We start from the raw sequence: 18,147 nt of genomic DNA, 5'->3' as shown, positions 1-18,147 counted from the left end.
CCAAGCACAAAAATTTTTGGAAGTTTTGGCTCATTTTTGGCATTTTTGGGCAATTTACAGGTTTTGGCTTCTCAACGGGTCTCACCCCCGGTGAGACCCTTTGTCATCGTAGCTCCGTTTTGCGAAAACTCAGCATTGATGGATTTTTCATGAAAATTTACACATTCCTATGGATGGATTTGAGTTTTCATGGAGTTTTGGGCCTCCAAAAGGTCAAAATACAGCCAAATTTTGACTTTTTGCCCCTTTTTTGAGCTGCAGAAGTAGTCTTGGGAGAATTGACTTTTGACTGGGCAAATGACCTCCAAATCCAAAAATTCCAGTTGGGTTGGAAATTAGACTCCGAGACCTTTCCAACGAGCTATCCTACACCTCATTCTAACATCGGGAAGGCCTTCAAACAGGGCTCCAAAGTGTGCGACCCATTGAGGAGGATGTGCGCAACCCATTGAGGAATTTGTGCCAGATTTGACCAGTTCAGCCCAGAATTTGCAGTTTAGCTGCAGTTTGACTTGCTGAGGTCGATGGTGGTCCTTTTAACTGTACTTGTGGCACTTTTTGGGTACTTTTACTCTTGTTTTACTCTTCTAGAAGTTTCTCTCATGTAAAAGGGTAAAATTGACTGTATGAACTGGTTTCCAAGTTTATAGAGGCAAGTTGTTTTGACTGCCTATTTTGTAGTGCTTAGTTTAGAAGTTGTTCAAACAGCTCCTAGGATAGTGAGCTCGACCCATGGAGGCAGGGAAAGAGGTTAGATCATCTATATTATGTACTTTCATGCTCATTTTCATGGTTGGACTCTTGAGGGAGAAGCAATCATTGTATTATTCACTTGTATCTCTGCAATTTTTGGCTAAGGAAGACCAGGGTTTTGCAGTCATCTTTGGGATTCTTGTGGACTCATTGTGTTGATGGTGTGTCTCTTCATGTTATTGTAAGCTTTGTTATGTGATTCATTTCCTTTCTATACTGCTGCATATTAAACAAATGAAGTGATAAAGTTAGAATTCATACTTGCCATGCTCTGCTTTCAAATTTGTTTAATTTCTATGTTTTTTGTTGTCTAAAGAGAATTCAAATCCATTGTTTGCTCTCTTTAGCCTTCTTATCTTTGCTCCTAATCATCCACTTCAGTTAAAGACATCAATACAGGCTCCTACCTTGCCCCAAAGACCCCCCTGCAGAAACTGTGTCAAATCCCCGCACCCTAAATTGCAGCTCCTCAATTTGCCACCAAAAACCCAGAAAACCCCCAAATCAACCTTTTAATCAGTTTACTAGCCTAATATCAGTGTTACCTTTGATTGGTCATCTCATCTCATTGAAGATTTGCCGAGATTGACCGGAGAGAGCCTTCTCCTGCCCCGTAGGGCTAGCTACGAGGCTGAATGGTTTGATGTAGCTTTGAGATTTGCCTTCTCAGCCTGAGGTGAAATTTCAAGTGCTAACATACTGGCGACCATGCTGGGGAGAACAAACTGATCTTTTGCTCATTGACGTGTTATTTCATAGGTCTTAGACGGAGCTTGAAGTTACACCAGGTAGCCTTCGAAAACGCTCTTGTTTTACATCAGCGCAAGTAGATAAACGCTGCTTCAGTCAATCTCCATGAGCTTGTGAACATAGCGCTTCTTTGACATCTTATCCCCATGTATTTGTTAACTCTGAGCCGAGGATGATAGGTTGAGAGTTTTCACAGGCTGAATGCTTTTTCTTTCCTAGTTATTTTGAGAAAACAAGCTGGCTACAGATCCCAAAATCATTTTCAGATCTAATTCATGTCCAGCTATTTTTGATTATCTTGAAGATTTAGAATTTGACGAAAGATTTGAGTTATCGTTGTTTAAAGCTAAGTCTGAAAGTGCGCTCGATTCTTTAGTCCTTGACCCTGATTTTGCAACTGCTATTGAATTTGAAAGACATAATAAATTGGTTGAACATTTCATATTAAGACATCTTCAGACACGTATACAAGCTACTACTCTTGCTGATTTCCTTGAAAATATCTCTGGACATATTGGATCTTCTATCACGGCACAAGAAGAAGCTTATCCTCCTTATGTTTCAGTTTCACCTATAATCACCTATCCCGAATCAGCAGTTGGTTCTCCGCCTTCTTCTCCTACTCCTCCGACTCCTCCAACTCCACAAACTACACCTCCTTTTGTTATAATCCCTGCTATCACAGCTCCTCCTCCACATATACATCCTACTCCCCCACCTAGAGCAATGGCTGCCCGGTTTGCCCCATTGGTTTTACCTGCAAATCTTCATGATATGCCTGCTGATTACCAAAGTAAAATTCCCATGTTTGATGGCACTCCACAAAGTATTACAGCTCAGCAGCATATCGACAAGATGACCACATTTTTTGATCTATATGAGTTAGATGAAGAAGATGTTACCATGCGGTTATTCGTGCAAACATTTGCAGGAGAAGTTAGGAAATGGTTCAGAGGGTTGGCAGCTAACAGCATCACTACTTTGGAGGCACTTCAAAATCAGTTCTTAGATCGGTGGGAAATCAGAAAGGATCCGCTTCAAATCAATGCCGAATACAACAACCTCAAGCGTAATCCGGGTGAGTCAGTTCAAGATTATATAATCAGATTCAATACAGTTTATAATGCTATTCCCGATGATTTGAGGCCATCTAGAAAATCAACACTTCTTAAGTTCCCGGATGGTTTTGATCCGGAAATGGCTTATTCGTTGAGAGATAGAGATCCGCCTACCTTGGAGGAGATGCAGAAAATTGCTGTCAGCGTTGAGGCAAATTTGAATGACAAAAGAGCAAGGATGAAGGCAGAAAAGCGAGTTACAATCAAGGAGGAAGCATCTACATCAAATCAGGTTCTTCAGCAGGTTGAGCAGATAAAGAGGGCACTTGAAAAGATGACTATTGACAAGCCGGAGCCTCAGATTCGTAATCCCAATTTCAGAGGTCAACCGCAGCAACAATATAGAATCAAGCAGCGTGAAACAAAGGCACAAGACACGGCAGTTCAGCAGCAAATGAAACCACCTTTTCAGCAGAATTTTGTTAGTCAAGAGTCTGAAGATGAGGGTGATAATGTTGGCGAGGAAAATCATTTCTTCACCCCTGATGATATGCCTACATATATCACGGAAGAAGATGAGTTGGTGAGTAATTCTGTCTTTCCCCAAGATGAGCATTATATTTTGTCAAGCGATACAATACTTGAAGAAGAATCTGAAGAATATCAAAGAGGGTACTTGAATGCATTATCAGCACAGCAAGGACAGCAAAGGCAATTGAGAGGCCAGACTATTCCTATAAATCCTGTGCAGAAAAGGAAAGACATGGCAGCAAAAAATGATTTAGTTTCTTCAAAAGGTAAAGACATAGTTGGTCCCTCTACAAGTCCATCATCACCAGCAACTAAAGTGGACCAGCCATCAAATGCACCAAAGGATAAAGCTGAGAAGAGAGATAATCCGGCAAAGGAAGGTGAGAAGTTTCCAGTTTTCAGTTTGGAGAATGAAATTGCAAAGGTGAAGATATCTATTCCTTTAACGGAGGTCATGAAGAATGCCACTTACCGAAGCCAAATTTCCAAGTTGCTGAATTTTGATCCAATGCTAGACATGGTGAATGTACAAGATGATCAGCCGGAGTTAATCTTTGGGCCAGCATTGAATGGTGAGTCTCCCGAGAGTGATATTCCTCCATTTTATATTAGTTTGCGATTGCATGAGTTCGTGCTGCACAATGCTATGTTTGACTCGGGAGCTTCACATAATTTGATGCCGAAAACAATCATGGAGAAGCTGGGGCTTGATATCACAAGGAAGTACCATGATTTGTATTCGTTTGATTCTAGCCGGGTAAGATGCATTGGTTTGATCAAAGACTTAGTGGTGAGTCTAGATCAAATTCCAGCGAAGAATGTTTTAATGGATGTGGTGGTGGCGGACATTCCTCCATGATTTGACATGTTGTTGTCGAGGTCATGGGGAGCCAAACTCAAAGGTACAATTCAGCTTGATTTTTCATATGCTTCAATTCCAGTTTTCGGTCAAATGAGGAAGTTATATCGAGAACAAAAGATGAAATACATGATCACTAGTAAGGAAAAGCCCGTGAATCATCCTGTAAATTATGTACAGACAGATTTAGAATCTTTTGTTTTGTTTGCGGAAAATTTCAATGAGGTAGATATTCAGTTAGTTCAAGTAGAAGATATACCAGACATTTCAGAAAATTTCAGGGAAGTTTTGAGAAAGGAAAGCATGGAAAATTCGACAACTTATGGAAGGGTCCTTACAAAATTGCAACATACCGTGGTCCAAATGCTTTCCTTCTCAAAGAAATGAACGGAGATGAATGTCTTGGAGGGTCGGTGAATGGCCGGCTGCTCAAAAGGTATCATGCTTGAGCATTTTCTGCTCTAATTACTCTCATTGTAAATACCATGTCATTTTCTTTCTGCAGCAAGTGTGAAGCTGATTTCCATCTTCAGTTTGGGGCCCGCGGTGAAGGCTATAATTCTGAAAATGGTGATTAGTTGATGTGAGTTTTACAAGTTGTTTCAGGTCAGTTCATTTTCTGTATAGAGTTAGTGAGTTAGTGTCCAAGATAGCCTTGAGTTTCAGTCAATTGTCTAAGTTAAATAAAGTTGTTTTCAAGTTGGTCACAGGTGAAATAATTTGACTCCATTGCCCAATAATAAAGGCACTGGTCTGCTCTCCCAGAGGTCTGAGGTTCTTGGTACCTCCAAGGAGCTACCATCCCCATTGGAGCCAATGTTAGTGTCGGTCTTGAAAGCCCTCCATCAGTGATCAAAGCTCTTTGCATTTGCATTAGTAGGTGTCTCATCAGTGTCAAAATTTGCATTCCGTTAGGCATGCCATAACCCTGATGGAGGAGCTGGTCTATTCATATCCCTTTTGGCTTTGCTGGATCAGGTCATATCAGGTCATTGAGTTTGTCAAGCTGCTCTTGTTTGGTCTTAATGTCAAAATTCTAGGTCTAGGGTTTTGGTCAGTTGTCTTAGCAAGGTCATGTCTCTGAAAGTCCTTGAGTGACCAGCAAGCCAGAGGGAGGATGGTAAATATGTTCCTTTGAAATTTTCATCATGTACAGTTCATTTTTAACCTTGGATTTAAAAACCCTGTTTTTAAAGCCAAGGTCATGATAATTTTTGTAAAAAGAATAAATTTCCAAAATGTATTCAAAAAGGCAGCAACAACCCTAGTCCCCTTGCCACAGTCCTTCAGATGATCTACCTGCAAAAAGAATCAGGTCAAAGCACTCAAAAAGTCAACTTCAGGATAAAGGAAACCAAGAAAATCAGTGTTTTAAAGAAGTGCCAAAATAGACTTTATAAAGTGGGTTTTTGGATGAAATTTTTTCAAAATGAAGATTATAAAAGGTGATGTTCCCTCCTTTCACTCTCATTGTGCATTTCAAGCTTGCAAGAGAGATTGTGAGAGAGTGATAGGCGAGGGAGGTGAAATTGCAACGGTTTCGGGCAGTTTACAGGTGCGCGACCCGTCCAGGCTTGTGCGCGACCTGTTGGGCGGTGCGCGACCCGTCCAGCGGTCTCCGGCAGTGTAAAACTATAACGGGCGCGACCCGTTGGGCTGTGCGCGACCCGTTCAACTGTCTGCCACCAAAACTTCAATCAAACTCCTTTATTCCACTTCAAATTTGCTCAATCGGTCGAGGTAGGCTCTTAATGCATGGTTGTTGATATTGGTGGTGAAAATAATGATGTACGCTATGATTTCATCTTCTAAATTTGCAAATGAATGGATTAATATGGCTGCTTGCTAATGTTTTAAAATGCTAGGGTTTTGTGACTGTTTCAAGTGTTTTTGTCCCATTTGGTCCCTTCCCTCTTTTCCTCTTTCATTCATAGTCATGCTTGCATCTCTGTCCCATATTATTTGTACATAAAATGTTGACTTTTTCCCCCATCCCTAAGCTATAAACCCTACCCCTCTCACAAGCACCCAAAACCCTAATTCCCTCTACCATACACATGCAAAAACTAAAACAAAAAGAAAAGATACATTTGTAAATAAAGAAAGAGTCATGTGAAAAATAAAGGTTGATGTATATTTAAAGGCATGTACATAACCCCTATATACCCTTGACATCCCTTGTATATGAAAACCTTCCCTCTATGTTAAAAATGTGCATGTACTCCTTAAGAACAAAAAGAACAAGAATCTGCCTTATGACACACATGAACTCCTATAAGCAAATTTGGTGTATGGTGTCCCTATGTCCCTATTGATACATGTATGCCCCTTCCATGTTCATTATCATACATGTTTTGTCCCATATGAGATGTTCTTTGCAAATGATTTCCCAATGTTAAAATGTGTTCCTATATGCATGACAATTTGTAAAGTTTCCCTTGAAAATTCCCTGTTATTTTCATATATTCCCATTCCTCGTTAAGAAGTTCCCTCCCCTAACATTCCCCTCATGTTTTTTCCCCTTGAAACAGCATAGAGTTCAGTACTTTTGCAGGCAGAGGCAGCAGTTCAATTTGTCCTTCAGTTTGCCCACCTTGCTCCAAAACCATGTCAGATACCGAGACTTATGAGCAAGGTGATGACCATTCATCATCTACAGAGATTGAGGAACAGAGGAGGCCTCGTAGAGGGGGTAAGGGAGGTCATCATAAGAGGGAGGAGCCTACTTCATTGGCAGAGTTACAGGCTTGTCCTTTGGCACTGAATTGTTTCCAGTACATGTCATGCTATCAGTTTTGTGAGAGGCTCTCTCAGATTCAGCATCATAGAGAGTTGGCCCGCTTGTTTGTCTTACACCTCCATGATGGACATGTCACTCTTGCAGGGGTGAATTTCATATTGACACCCGAGGTGATCTCAGAGGCTACAGGGATACCAAATGTGGGTGAGGTGTGGCCTAAGCGCAGACTACTTGATTTTGTTCACTTTGAGCCCTATGTCCGACCATCATTTGTGAGACTGTTGACGGGTGTTTTCCCATTCAGATTTCTTCGGAGTGAGTATGCTCCCCTCATGAGACTTATCATGCATTATTTTACATGTGAGGGCAGATTTTCACAGGTGTATTCATATCACATTCGCCTGTTGATGCATTTCACCCGGGTGAGGATGATGAACCTCACGGTCTTCCTGTTTCAGAACATTCAGAGGATGGTGCCCATGTTGCAAAGGAAGACCATGGCCCAGCAGTACAGGAGCCTTTGTCACTATGGTTTGATCCAGCTTATAGTCTCTCATCAGTTGACTCAGCAGGGCATCTCATGGGAGGAGTTCATCTCCCGTGAGTTTTTCACAGTGCCACCTCAGCCACATCAGGAGGCCATTCATGAGGAGGGAGGACCATCTCAGCAGCCTGATGCTCCCATCACCCGACATGTCAGCTCCACTCCTATGGTCACCTATCAGAAAGGCCCAAGGGCCTTATTTGCAGCAGCTAGGCGAGTATTATCTCCACAGCGGGTGGAAGGGGTCTCGCCTTCATCTTCAGAGCAGCGAGTGTTATCTCCACAGCAGGTGGAAGGGGCCTCGCTTTCTTCGCCAGCACAGGTATTGCAGAGGGGCAAAGAGCCCATGGTTCATGAGGATCCGGTGATTGATCTTGAGGTCAGTTCTCCTAGCCAAGAGGCAAAGGAGATCATTCAGCAGCTCAGGGCCGAGAATGATGTTTTGCAGCGGAGACTTGAGGGTGCCCAATGGACCATCACCTATCTAGAGCAGCAGAACACACAACTGGAGGAGGAGAAGGCACTTGATGAGATTTGGAGGATTCGTAGTGACCGAGTCCTAAACCGTAGGAGGCCCGGTGACCCATTGCCTGTTGACCGGGAGTCATTGCTTATTCAGGAGAATGCCCACTTGGAGAGGTTGTTGGCTAAGGCCAACCAAGAGAAAAAGCTGCTAAGGAACATGAAAAACCACTATTGGGCTAGGATGCACGTTTGTAAAGCAAAGATGAAAATGTTCCAAAGAAGGTTGACCGAGGCCCTTAAGAGGAAGAAGAAGACCAACCCACTCCGCATCTTGGCCGAGGCTTCTCTCACTCATCATGACACCCACTAGCCTCTTCACAGCACCAAGCACAAAAAATTTTGGAAGTTTTGGCTCATTTTTGGGCAATTTACAGGTTTTGGCTTCTCAACGGGTCTCACCCCCGGTGAGACCCTTTGTCATCGTAGCTCCGTTTTGCGAAAACTCAGCATTGATGGATTTGTCATGCAAATTTACACATTCCTATGGATGGATTTGAGTTTTCATGGAGTTTTGGGCCTCCAAAAGGTCAAAATACAGCCAAATTTTGACTTTATGCCCCTTTTTTGAGCTGCAGAAGTAGTCTTGGGAGAATTGACTTTTGACTAGGCAAATGACCTCCAAGCCAAAAAATTCTAGTTGGGTTGGAAAGTAGACTCAGAGACCTTTCCAACGAGCTATCCTGCACCTCATTCTGACACCAGGAAGGCCTCCAAACAGGGCTCCAAAGTGTGCGACCCGTTGAGGAGGATGTGCGCGACCCGTTGAGGAATTTGTGCCAGATTTGACCAGTTCAGCCCAGAATTTGCAGTTTAGCTGTAGTTTGACTTGCTGAGGTCGATGGTGGTCCTTTTGACTGTACTTGTGGCACTTTTTGGGTACTTTTACTCTTGTTTTACTCTTCTAGAAGTTTCTCTCATGTAAAAGGGTAAAATTGACTGTATGAACTGGTTTCCAAGTTTATAGAGGCAAGTTGTTTTGACTGCCTATTTTGTAGTGCTTAGTTTAGAAGTTGTTCAAACAGCTCCTAGGATAGTGAGCTCGACCCATGGAGGCAGGGAAAGAGGTTAGATCATCTATATTATGTACTTTCATGCTCATTTTCATGGTTGGACTCTTGAGGGAGAAGCAATCATTGTATTATTCACTTGTATCTCTGCAATTTTTGGCTAAGGAAGACTAGGGTTTTGCAGTCATCTTTGGGATTCTTGTGGACTCATTGTGTTGATGGTGTGTCTCTTCATGTTATTGTAAGCTTTTTTATGTGATTCATTTCCTTTCTATACTGCTGCATATTAAACAAATGAAGTGATAAAGTTAGAATTCATGCTTGCCATGCTCTGCTTTCAAATTTGTTTAATTTCTATGTTTTCTGCTGTCTAAAGAGAATTCAAATCCATTGTTTGCTCTCTTTAGCCTTCTTATCTTTCCTCCTAATCATCCACTTCAGTTAAAGACATCAATACAGGCTCCTACCTTGCCCCAAAGACCCCCCTGCAGAAACTGTGTCAAATCCCCACACCCTAAATTGCAGCTCCTCAATTTGCCACCAAAAGCCCAAAAAACCCCCAAATCAACCTTTTAATCAGTTTACTAGCCTAATATCAGTGTTACCTTTGATTGGTCATCTCATCTCATTGAAGATTTGCCGAGATTGACCGGAGAGAGCCTTCTCCTGCCCCGTAGGGCTAGCTACGAGGCTGAATGGTTTGATGTAGCTTTGAGATTTGCCTTCTCAGCCTGAGGTGAAATTTCAAGTGCTAACAATATATATGTGATAAATTTCAATATAGAATTTTATTTGCAATGGTATATTGGTGGGCTCCAGTATTGCATCAATAATGCTACAACTCCTCGGACTCCCTTCTTTACTTTTATCAACCCAGTAGTTCGTAACAAACTTGGAAGCGACGATGCTATATGCACAAGTACTAGCTCTTGCCGCAGGCTGTCACTTGATTAGCTGGCACAAGTCTGCTAGGAGCTTAAACAAACTTCTATGAGCTCTCAGAAGAAGCTTTTAACTGTGATGGATGAAATCTAACTCTAAGGAGGCTAATCTAATTGCAGAAAGAAACTAAAAGCTGAAAGGAAATGCAAACCCTAGCAAACGCTAGTTTTACCGACTAACCCTATTGGTGCAAGAAAAGAGATGAAAGCTACTGAAATGGATGCCATTGACTCTTGGAAACGAAAAATTCATGTGTCTAAGCTACTTTTGAAGTAAAATCTGGAAAAAAACATATTTTTGTATTTTTGAGTAATTTTGTAGAATTATTATGCATGTGCTTTAACTGTTTTTTATTGTGCAGAGGTTGATTGGTGAAAGGAAATGGAGCGGGCACTTGCAGGAGGTTGGGAAGGTGAGAAGAGGGCCTAAGGGGTCCCTAGCACCCTTCCAAAGAGTTTCACAGCGATCAGATCTCGAGAAATTTCCCACGTGATCTTCTACAGGAAGTCTGTAGGAAGAGCCGAGAGAGGATTTTTTAGGGTTGATGGAGGAAAACCGGTGGGAAAGTGGAAATGGAGGTTGGATGAGGCTATGAAGAGGTCTAGGACCCGATAAATGAGGCTAGGGAGAAATGAAGATGGTTGGATTTGTTCAAGGATGGAGGGAGCAATGTTGCACAAAAATGAAGAAATTAGGTCAAACTGGCAAAGTATGACAAATGAAGGGAAGGAATTCGGAATTTGGGGTTGGAGCAGGTGGTGTGAGGAAGGAAGGATAGGCGGAGATAGATTATAGGTGATCTTCACACTATTTCTCCAAACTAATCAAAGAAAGACTAAAAACGTCAGAGATCTATCTACTTTGACCTATTCTGACCTAAAAACCAAAAATCATGGTGGATAGAAGTTTTGTGGCAGAAAATCATGTAAGACAACTATGAAAATAGAGAAAGAATAGATCTAAGCATGTCATCACAACTGGTATCAACTTCCCTAACTAAAAATATAACACTTGCGATTGCATGGAAAGGCAAAACAGTGTTTTTGTGCCAGCAAGTATGCCTTGGTCTCAGCTCATGGTCCCAAGGATGGAGAGATGAGATAAAGGATTGCTTGGTGGCCTTTTTGCAGGTATTTTCCTTTACCAAACTATCAAAACAACCTGAAGCATGAAAAGTGATTTCAATCATCAAAAGCAACCTAAAGAACAAAGCAATATGTTAATCTAAGTAGCAGAAACTATTCTAGGAATGCAGCAAAAACATATAAAAGTACACAAAAGGAGGTGCTGGCACTTGGGTTGGGCCCAACCCCAAGAGCTGCAGCCTCCTAAAAGAAGCTCAAAGCTGATGCAAAGTGAAACTGATCTCCATTACTCAAAAAATAACCATGTCACAAAAATGTTTACAACAAAAGCTCAAAAAATGAGCTAAAAGGCAGAGCAGCACTAAAGTGCGGAAATACAATTGTTAAAGAGCTAAACTACGAAGGCTGGAAGCCTTCCTACTTATCATGACGAGGACCTCCAACAACCCTCCTTAACTCAAGGGGCTTGGCTGCTCAAAACTGCAAGTAATCAGCCACTTCACAAAAGCTGCTCAGTTGCCCTTGGGGATCATCTTTGATGGGCTGTTGAACTCCAAGCTGATGGTGGAGAACTCGAGGAAGGGGCCATTTAGTGCAAGAGACACTCTTCCTACAAATCCTCAGCCTTGTTCCCTCGTATTTGGCTGTCAACTGGCTCATAAATGCTTGACCTTGGTCCAAAAGATGTCCAAAAATCTGCAATAAGCACGTATTAGACTTCATGGTCAAGTGACTATCCTCATTCATTCAATTAACATAAATATACTCAAAAGAATGCATAAAATATGAAGAATGGTGGATTAATGGAGAACAATAGGTAAAATGAGCCCAATAAGTTACCCATTTTTGGGGCTCATCATCACCCCCCTGCTAAATGGGTTGCTCATCCTCTGAGCAACTAATTCAGCTCATCATATTTGATTGCTTTAACTGCCTCTCTCACATCCCAAGCTTCCGAGGTGATGTCTTCTTCTCGGTCATGGAACCCTACTTTTCTCTCTACTTCCTCCCACTGCCTGTGCTCCTCTTCTTCTTTGACTCCTTCCAGCAGTCCTAAAAGCAAGGGAGGACTGAACTTTAGGCCGATCCAGTTGGCCTGCAGATTTTGCATTGACTGTTTATAGAGTGGTACTCTTTCCAAGGCCTCCCTCATCCTTGTTGGGGTGTGATATTCTCTTATTTTTAGACTGTGGGATAGTGTGTTCCATCTCCTTGCGCAAGCATGAATGTAGTTATCCCCCAATAGTTTTTCCATGTCCTCAGAGTGAGCAATGGCCTGAGCTTGTTTCTCAATGTAATTTGGGTGAACCTTGGGGTTGTTGGCAAGTTGCTGATGGGCATACACAAAAGCTAAGGGATCTTCTGGTTCTGCTCTAATCATGAGTGGCTCTCGTATCTCCCTGTCCATAACATTCTGAATTTCTGCTGCCCTCTTTTCCTCATGGTTTAACCAAGAGGCCATGGCCATGAGTTTCACATCCCCCAATGAAGCATTGGGGTCCCACAGATTCATGTTTGGAAGGGCCAAATTGTGTAAATAGAATTCTGATAACTTGGCCTTATCTTCTACTGAGCTGCTATCACACAAAGCCATGAATTGATGGTAATTCTGAAATGGAATGGTGCCCCTTTGGGCCAAGGTGTTAATTTGGAATTTCAACCATTGATCTTTAAGATATAAGGCATATAACTTAGCAGGTTGCCTACGTTGTAAGGCTTTTACTGGCCAGCTAGCCATGTAGGCCAGTTGGGCCTCTTTCTCTTGCACCTGTTGCTTTAGGGACTGTATTTCCTCTGCTGCCTGTGACTCCTTTTCCTATAGCAGTTTTGTTAGTGCCTCAACCTTAGCCTGTAGCTTGTCCCCTTTCTGTTGTTCATCAGATGCTTCCTTGTCTGCCGGAGGCTCTTCTTGTTGCTGTTGTTCTCCCAAAATGGAGGGCCTATCTTCCTTATGACTTCCCTGTAGCTGTAACTGTTTTCTTAGCAGCTCATTCTCCTCCTGTAGCTGGGATCTTTTGCAGCTTTCTACGTGCCTGACCATGGCTAGTTCTCCTCTGAACTCTTTTAACTTCTCTTCCATGTGGCCTATGTCCTCAATTCCCTTAGATTTGGCAATTTTCATCCATGTGTGTGTTTTGATCCTCTCTTGTTATAATGCAAGGAAGAGTGGCACAAAAAATTTATGTGGGATGATTTTCCCACCCTCTAACAAGTTGTAGTATGAGCCCAAGCTAGGCTGAGGGCTTGGTTCCAGTGTCTCCTCGGTCTTTCCCTCTCCCTGTGATGATTTGGCTGTCTTTTCCTCCAATTTCTTGGCCTCTTTTAACTTAGCTAGAGTTTCCTGTAGAGATGTCTCGGCTTCCTATAGAGCTGTCTTTGAGTCCATCATCCTAATTTTCTCTCTCCAGGTGGAGGTTTTTGGGCTTCCTCATTCATAGGTGATAGACACCTTTGAAGGAGACTCTTCTTTTGGTTTAGTTGTTGTGTCTTGAGTGACAATTGGCTCTTTTGACTGTGGCTGAGGTCTGCCCACTTTTATCTGTGTGCTCCTCCTTGCTTTAAAGTACATGGAGGTTTGCCTCTTTCTTTTCCCTTTTTGTTTTGGAGGTGTGCTTAAGGCAGCAAGCACAGCTACTGCCTCCCTTGCCAATATATCAGGTGATTTCTCCTCTTGCTGTTCTTTTTCCATGCTTCCTGTAGAAATCCCTGTGTCAATTGTTTCTGTTTGTGTTGCTGAGATTTTAGGGTGTGTCTTTTCCTTTTGTTTCTGTGTGCCTACTTTGGCTGTGGTAGCCATCATTTGGGCTTTTTTGGCCTTCTCTGTTCTACTCTGCATCCTCTTTTCCCGTGGTGTTTTTGCTGTTGTGTCTTCCCCTGTTTTAGGCTCAGCAAGCTGGCCCATTTCCCCTTTTTCTTTTTGTTCCTTTTGTGCTTGAATGTCCTGTGTTCCTTCACCATTGGTTTTGTCACCTTCCTCAGTGTGTTCTCCCCCCTCACTGCTGGATGAGGTGATGTCTTTGGCCAAAATTTTGATATTGTCATCCTTAGACATGTTTTGGAAGGTCTCCCAAGATATGGGGATAGTGTAGGTGTGCAAAGCATCTTCCACCAATAGTTTGATGAGCCCATGGGCCAACGTATCTGGGATCCCTTCATTTAATTTTGTACCACATTCAATTAGTGAATGAAGAAGAAAATAGGGAATTCTCAGTTTGTTGGTTGGAGGCAAATCAATCCCATGCCTTGTTCACACAGCAACCTGAAATGATATCCATAGATGATGCTAAACCTTCCTTCACATGTGATGTACTTCATAATTTTGAAACTAACTTCACTCCAGGGAGGAGGCAAGCTAGTTCTTCTAACCCCGTTTTTGTCTTCTACAGGATGCTCCGTGGGCAAAAAGATTGACTTCTTAGCAATTTGTCCCAATGATCTCTCTTCTTTTCTCCAAGGGAGCCCTAATGGTAGACCAGTAACTGCACTGATGAGCTCAGGGGTGAGTTCTAGGGTCAAACCCCTAAAACTAACTGTGGCATGTGTTTTTGACTGTGGTCTCAGGGACATTAAAAACTCCTCAGTTATCTCCTCATCATGACCCTGAATTTTGTCAAAGAAGGATATCCAATTTGCTCAGGTGAAAAGGTCCACCACCTCAGGATGCTCGTGTAGTTTGCTAGAGTCTGATGGTTCTTTCCTTATGAATCCTCCTGGCATGGTGAGAGTGCTCTTTTTATGCTTTAATCAGAAAAGGAAATGCCTTTTATGGTTTCCCCTGAACCCAAGAAGGAATTTCTCGAGTGTCCAATATCAACTAGCAACAATTATTTGGTTTTAAGACTACTGTCACCCAGAACTCGATTGCCTGCTTATGAAAAGACGAATTTTGTTTTTATAGACAAAGCACAAGGATCAAGTTTTCTTCTCAGCACACAGACAGATATGCAAATTCAAAAAAAATTTACACACACAGGCTAGCCCCCATGGCTGCATATATCTTCCCTACAGGAGAATTCAAAAAGGAAACGTGGAGGAGAATTTTGATGCAGAAAACTGGGAAACTTAGTGCAATACGCAGGAAAAGATTTCACTTCCAATACACAGGCAGATTTTTTCTCTGATTTTCCAATCTGATGTCGTTCAATTCACCACCTTGCACAAACACATCATGCATAGAGGAGTTTTTTGAGCCTACCTCATTTGGAGCTCCAAATTCGACGAAAAATCCTAGGTTCTCCTGCTCCGTAAAGTTGTGCAGGTTTTCCTGTAGAACCCTTCCTGTAGAAGGCCCCCAGTTCCTGTAGAATGTCACTGTGCTGCTGAGCGAGCTCGATACGTGGGAGATTTTCGAAAACAAGCAGGAAAACCGGTGGAGGACGACTGGTTAATAGTTTTTGGAAGCAGAGGACGCATACTCCAGTCGAGGACGTTGCAAGTGCAAGATGAACAGAAGGTGGTGTAAGTTTCAGCCGAGCATCTTTTAACTGCGGCATGATTCGTGGTGAGGGGATGAGGTGGCTGGACCGGACCGTTGATATGACATCACAGCCATAATTTCTTTGCATGTTTCTGACCACCATCACCTCCTTTCTACCATTATCCGTTGCCACCACTACCAGTCCCGACGATTTCTCCTGGAATGGACACTCCACACGTGCTGGCTGCACATTTCGTTGGCAATTTTGAATGTAACGAGGCTTTTTGGATCCCACGAGGATATGTAACTGGCCGAGGGTGGCCAGTTGACTGGCCACTAATTCCATTCAATCCGAACTAGTCCCATAGGCATGCAGCTTTTAAAATATAATTTATGCAATTGACGAATGAGTTTAGACACTTACCTGTGTGGTCACGGCCACGTTATGCAGACTTTGGGTTTTGGAACCACTCCTTCATTTGTTGCTGCTTCATGCATGGGTTTTGGAACCCATTCCTTCATTCGTTGATGTTACATGCATGGGTTTTGCTTAGCTTCGGCTATTGCTGATATTTCCACATTCAAGGAGAGCCCTTTGCTTGTCTCTTTTGTCGTTTTTGTCTGTCCCTATCTCCAGAGTATATCTTCCAGAGGGATCAGCTGCTACAGGATTCCTGTAGGATGTCCTGTAGCTGCTTCTCCTCCTGAAATGCAATGCTAGAATGAGAAGGGTTATATTTCTGAGGAGGGGTTTGGCTGATGAGGCATCTAGATGGAGATTGACAGGTATGGTGAGCGAGACACTACTGCTTGATTTGTCACTAGAAGTTCTTGTTGGTAGTATGAAGAAAACAAGTTTTTTTGTGTGACTGTGCAGGAATAAATAATAGGATGAGTGCAATGGAGGTGTAAAGAGATGAAAAAGGGTGACATATGGTGATGGACGGAAATAGGGGTGTTGGCAAGTCTCATAGGCAGATTCCCAACCTTCGGATTCTCTTCTGAGATCAATTTTGCTTGTCTGTGGGTTCTACAGGATCTTCCTGTAGAAGACACAAAACTTCCTGTAGAAGACACAGAACTTCCTGTAGAAGGTGAAATCTTGGCCCGAATGAGATCAAATCTTAGGAAAGGGGAGTGGTCATGGAGGAATTGTTTGTGAGGGATGCTTGTAGCTTGGTGCCGACCTCTGTCCTTGTTTTGTGCGATCCTCCTAACCTACAATGTCCTTCTTGCAACTTACAAATTTTTCAACAGAAGTCAGGTTGATTTTTCTGTGTTTGTTTTTTTTTTTTTTGATAGATGGCTGGGGCGCCTCCAGGAGGTTTTCACCCTCACTGTTTGCCCTGGGTGCCTCTAAGTGGTTTTCACCCAAGAATATTTTTATTCTTTTTTCTATTTTTTCTCTTTTTTTTTTTTTTTGGTGCTTAGAATGTGGATGGGGTGGAGACAGGGACCTGCTCCACTACCAGCACTGATTTATCCAGAGTTTCAATGAACTCCTTCTTAGAAAGGGCTTCCTATAGATCTTCAAATGATTCCCATTGACGAGCATGGGGATGGATTCTTCATCAATGGTCTTGATAAGGACTGAACCATTTTCGTTACATTTCTCCACCGTATATGGTCCCATCCATCTTGTCCTCAACTTCCCTTTGAAATCCTTGTATCTTGAATCATATAAAAGTGCCCAATCTCCTGGCTGAAATTGCTTTGCTTCTCTTAAAGGTGTCGGTCATGCCATATTTTTCTTTGAAGTTGGACTACCTCTGAGTGGAGGAGGGCCTGCATTCTTTGTTCATCTAGTCCATTCAGTTGAAGTAGTCTTTCTTGTTGCGCATGGCTGAGATCTAGGTCTAGCTGAGCTGCTAATCTCAATGTGTTGTATTCAAATTCTATGGACAGCAAAGCCTTCTTCCCGTAGACCAGCTCATAAGGTGTGAAACCTGTTGTAGTTTTCCAAGTAGTGTTGTAGGCCCAGGTGGCCTCAACCAAGCGATCTGCCCAATCCTTTCTACTGCTGCTCACCACTTTAGTCAAGATCTCTTCCAAAGCCTTGTTAGTGACTTCCACTCGCCCATTTGCTTGCATATGATAAGGTGTGGAATTTCTATGCTTAATCTTGTGATGAGAAAGCAGGTCTTCAATCAGGTTAGAGGTAAACTAGCTTCCTTGATCTGTGACTAATTCTCTTGGGTAGCCAAATTTATAGAAGATATTTTCCCTCAAAAACTCAACCACTTTTTCTTCTGTTGTTGCCTTGATTGCCTTCGTTTCTGCCTACTTTGTCAGGTAGTTTGTGCACACAATGATGTAAGACTTTTGTCTTGAAGGAGGGTTGATAGGACCCACAAAGTCCATGCCCCACTTCTCAAATGGCTCAAAATTCACCTGAGGTTGGAGTGGAATTTCATCCCTTGGAGTTGGTTTCCTCATCCTTTGACATCGGTCACATTGGCTGATGTATCTTCTGACATCTTGATGAAGAGTGGGCCAATAGTAGTCTGCCTGTAGAATTTTGAAAGCGGTTCTCTTTGCTGCAAAGTGGCCTCCACAGGGTCCATCATGACAGGTCATGAGATGTCAAAAACTTCCTCCTCCCTGACACAACGCCTCAAAATTTGATTTGGGCCAAGTTTGAACAGGTTGCCCCCAATCAAAGTGAATGGAGCACTTTTCCTCACGATCTTGCTCTTCTCTTTTGAGGATAGGTGTGGCGGGAATTATGCTGAAACCAAGTAATTTTCTATATCAACAAACCATGGCGAGAGTACTAAAATAGAAAACAGGTGTTCATCTGGCAGTTGATCATCCACCACCCCTTCTTCTCCTATAGGCAAATCTAGTCTAGACATCAAATCAGCAACAACATTTTCCTTACCTGGCTTGTCAACAATGGTCAAATCAAATCGTTGCAATAAAAGTAACCATCTAAT

This window comes from Pinus tabuliformis, chromosome 5_1 (assembly GCF_031772625.1).
Source record: "Pinus tabuliformis cultivar Carrire ecotype Pingquan chromosome 5_1, CPIR1, whole genome shotgun sequence".
NCBI lineage: Eukaryota > Viridiplantae > Streptophyta > Pinopsida > Pinales > Pinaceae > Pinus > Pinus tabuliformis.
This window is presented reverse-complemented; position numbering follows the sequence as displayed.